At 37.3% G+C, this 4,162-nt stretch overlaps 1 pseudogene; it reads right to left on the bottom strand.

Moving 5' to 3' along the window:
• Nucleotides 1-3,126: 3,126 nt before the first annotated feature.
• On the bottom strand, nucleotides 3,127-3,678 carry LOC124229838 (NFU1 iron-sulfur cluster scaffold homolog, mitochondrial-like; annotated as a pseudogene).
• Nucleotides 3,679-4,162: the final 484 nt, after the last annotated feature.

Below are 4,162 nucleotides of genomic sequence, written 5' to 3'. Positions count from 1 at the left end.
AGACAGCCCACCCAGAGTGGGTAGCTGGGAGTGGGGCGGTTGAGGAAGGAGTCATGATTTATAACTATGGGAAAGTATTACCTATTCACAAAAACTAACAAAGTACCAAATACATAAGTGCTTATGTGTATTTGTGTGCGTGAGTGTATGTGTGTGCACTACTTTTTGAGATAATATGGAAACGGGAATCATTGTTGGCCATCAGGAAACTTTTGTTCTAAGCCTGGCTTCTCTGCAATTAGCTATGTTACACTGCCTCTAATTTTCATTCTTGATTCCACTAAAATAAATGAATGTTAAAGGTTTCAGCCTTATTATTAGAAGGATGTTTTAACTTTCTGGATGAATTATAACAAGATGAAATTAGGAATATTAGAGTAAATGTGAAGGACGGAAAAAATGAGAAGAAAGACTTGAAGCAGTTGGAGGATATTTAAAAGAGTTGGAGTGAACAATGGAAGAGAGAGATGAAAAAGGAAAAGAGTATATTTCTCAAAAATGTTGAGGGTCCAATTCAGGTTGGTGATCATGAATCTGCCTAGTTATGTGGTTTTCTCTGTGTTTGAGAAAGTGCACAGATGGGTTCATCCATTGTTGGGCTTGCTAGTCAGATGAAAACAAACTATAATAGGGGAAGGAAGTAGAAGGTTTGATTAAAGTCTGGCTGAAGCTTTGGACTACGGAAAATAAGCTGAATGGTAGGGGGTAGACACTGAAAATCAGAGGAAGGAATAGTGGAGAAGAAGAAAAGAGAGGGCTAAAGATGTCATTGACTGAACTAGCTGGAAAGATAAAAAGCTGGGATAAAGAATAGGGTATGGAAAATTTTGTTCAATGACACACCAATCATAATGAGTTTCCCATGCTCCAAATTTCTACACTTCTTACACTCTCTACTCCAAAGTAAGGCTTAGTTTTGCTATCTCAGACATTCGTGCTGCTCAGACTTTCTTGCTATTCAAACTTCCTTGGTTCAAATCCTGGGTCTGCCACTTTTTACCTGTGTGGCATTAGAAAAGTGACTCAAATTTTTGTGCTTCATCTATAAAAGAGAGAAAATATTGATAAAACCTGCTTAAGCTTATTGTCATCTTTATTATTTTGAATCAAGGACCATCAAACAGTTAAAATATGACAAAATGCTTCCTTACTCATTGTGAGACAAATTCTAATTTCAGAGATGTAATGTGAAAAAAATATACATCTTGGGTTTGATTCTTATTGAGTTAGTTTGTTCCTTCTCACTATGCAACCTGGGCTTTCTAAATTAATATTTCTAAGACCAGATTAAAGATTTACTGTAACAAAATTACAGTCCATTAATGTTCATTGCCAACCCACAATCCTGCCAGAAGTGACTCTAAAACAGCAAAATAAATTGGCCAAATTGTATTCACCCTGAAAGGAGGGGTAAGATATTTTCATGCCTTCTGTAGACAATACTTATGGATAAATGTTTCTAGTAGAACAATTACCAATTACAGTATGTCTTGTCTTCTTTGTGTTTATATAACAATTGCAGCTTATTGTGCCTGTTTATTTATGACCTTTTATTTATGACACTGCAGAAAAATTAGGGATAAGGATGTTATGATCCACAAATCAGAAGACTGCATATAGTAGAAAAAAAGAATAAGGATTTGGAGGCAACCTTTTCTGTATTGTTATCCTACCTCTGTTGGTTTGTGTTTGTGTGAATTTGGATAAATTACTAACCTTCTCAATCCTCAGTTTTCTAATTTGCAAAATGGGTATAATAGTATTATTTAATAGAATTATTGAAGAGTTAAATAACATTTTACTCTATTAAGCACCTAAACACATTAGGCTTGAATGCTTTTCCCTAACCACTTACACTGCTTTCTGCCCTGGCATCTCTAACAGTGTAAGGTTAAATAACAAGGGAATGCTTAGAAAGTTGGACCTGATACAAAACGGCTCTATGGTTACTAAGATTACTACCCCCATCCTCCTCCTGCTATGTTATTTAGTCACTTCCTCTTTTCTCAATATTCCGTTAAAAACAGTCTTTTTCTCTTTAGTTTACGATTGATTACCTGGGAAAGGGCCGGTAACGCTCTTTGTGAATAATGCTACATATTGAATTGAGTACAAAATAGCTGAAAACAGTCTGAGGCAGTTCTAGTTGGCACACAAATCAATTATAGATCATCGTTTAACAGAAACCAAAACACGGACACTCACTAGAGAACCAATTTTGCCCTCAACCTCTTCCTGAGAGAAATAAGAAATATTCTATTTATAAAATTTCCAACCTATCCCGTTGACTTGTAGTAGGAGAAAAAAAAACTTTAAAATATCAATATTGCCATTATTTTGAGTCAGTAAAGAGTTGTCTCTATGGTGTGTAACCACAGGAGTTACTTGCAGTAAGACAGAAATTAGATTCTCTGCACCTGAAAGTATTATTTCATGGAAAATAGAGATACAAGAGAATGGTAAGAACATTTGGCATATCCACTATTATAGACTGCAAAAACCTGGGTAGGTGGGGCATAAATATCTCTTGTCTCTGTGCACATGCCTCTTTGCAATGTGACTTTGCTGATCCTTCCAGCAGGAGGTAGAGTCAATTTCTCTACCTGCTGATACTTCAGTGGGCCTTGTGACTCATTTTGACCAATAAAATGTGATGGGGATTATGTTATGGGAGCTCCAAGTCTATGCTTCAAGAAGGCTTGCAGCTTCCACTGTCACCTCTTTGGAAACCAATTACCCTGTAAAGAAGCCTGAGCTAGCCTTCTTGACAATTAAAGGCTACAAAGAGAGAGGGGGGCGGGCTGTCAGCAGCCAGATATGAGTGAGGCCATCTTTGGTCAATCAGGCGATTAAGCCTTCACATTACTGCTTTCACTGAGTGACCTCAAGTGAGACCTACTGAAAAGCCACCAAGCTGAGCCCAGCTGAAATTTCTTATCAAGTGAATCAAGAGCAAATAAAATGCTCACCTTACTCCACTAAGGTTTTTTCTCTTTTCTGAAAAAGTTGGTATGTTTTATTAACTCCCAACAAAGTTATTCAAAAGATTAATAATAAAAGTTTGATATATATTATTAAAAATTGCAACTTTTGGGCCCAAAGAAAGCAAGCTATAGCAAAATGCGTTCACTTCTTTTCTTCTGATGTATCGGCCATAATTTGCTCTACACCCTCTACTTCTGCTGGAGCATGTTTTGAATTCCATTTTTCAGAGGAATGATTGGCCCAGGGTAGCTAGTAAAGAACACTGGCATTCCAGATATACAACACCCTCCTCGGATCCTCTGGAGATCATATCTCCTTCTTCTCATAGAGTTGGCCACATTTGCGTTTTTAACAGTTCCTTGTTGCCATAACTTCATGTTTGTTTTTTCCAGATCCTACTTCTACTGAAGACACTTCTTCAAAAACAAGATGCGAAGAAGTCCAAAACGGTTGCATAAATATCTGGCTTGACTAAATTCCAGTCTACATCTTCACTTCTATTTGTGAAAGCAATGAAATTTGAGCTAAAGAAGATACTTTTGACTCCTTAAGTCCTAAATACCCGCTTTACCAGAAGGGAGCAAATGCCACAGCTGATGTGGGTAAACCCATGGTCCTAGTCTCAAAAATTGGTTTTCTTCTGATAAACTTCAAACTGCCCAAATCAGGGATATTTTATGTTTGAATAGACATATTTCATATGCAGTTCCAGCTAACTGATGTTGAATCATTTCCTTGGTGAAATAGATATTGAAACTAAACAACCCTACTTTTTACTTATATCATTGTTCTATACATATATCATTTGGTGACTTAGTGACCAGGCAGATCGTTGGAAAAGTCGCCTTTATACATATTGATAAAAGAAGTTGTTTCTTAATCGTATGCAAATTTATCATTGCGGGAGAATCACCAGCACAGCCCCGCAGCAGCGGCCACAGCTTCCCCGAGCCACTATCCCTGGCGTGATGTGTTACACTGCAACAGACAACTGATACATCCACCAAGAGGGAGTCAGCACACTGCGGAGAAGAATATTGAAAAGAAAGAAGGTAATCTGTGTTCAAGTCCTGGTCGCATCATAGATTAGCCATGTGGAACTGAATGAACCTCTCAACCTCTTCAGGTCACAATTTTTTCTTGTGCAAACAGATTTCATTGGACAGTATTTTAAGTC

Source organism: Equus quagga, chromosome 18 (assembly GCF_021613505.1).
Source record: "Equus quagga isolate Etosha38 chromosome 18, UCLA_HA_Equagga_1.0, whole genome shotgun sequence".
Classification (NCBI taxonomy): domain Eukaryota; kingdom Metazoa; phylum Chordata; class Mammalia; order Perissodactyla; family Equidae; genus Equus; species Equus quagga.
Note: the sequence above shows the minus strand (reverse complement) of the source record. Positions and strands in the feature narration are given on the sequence as shown.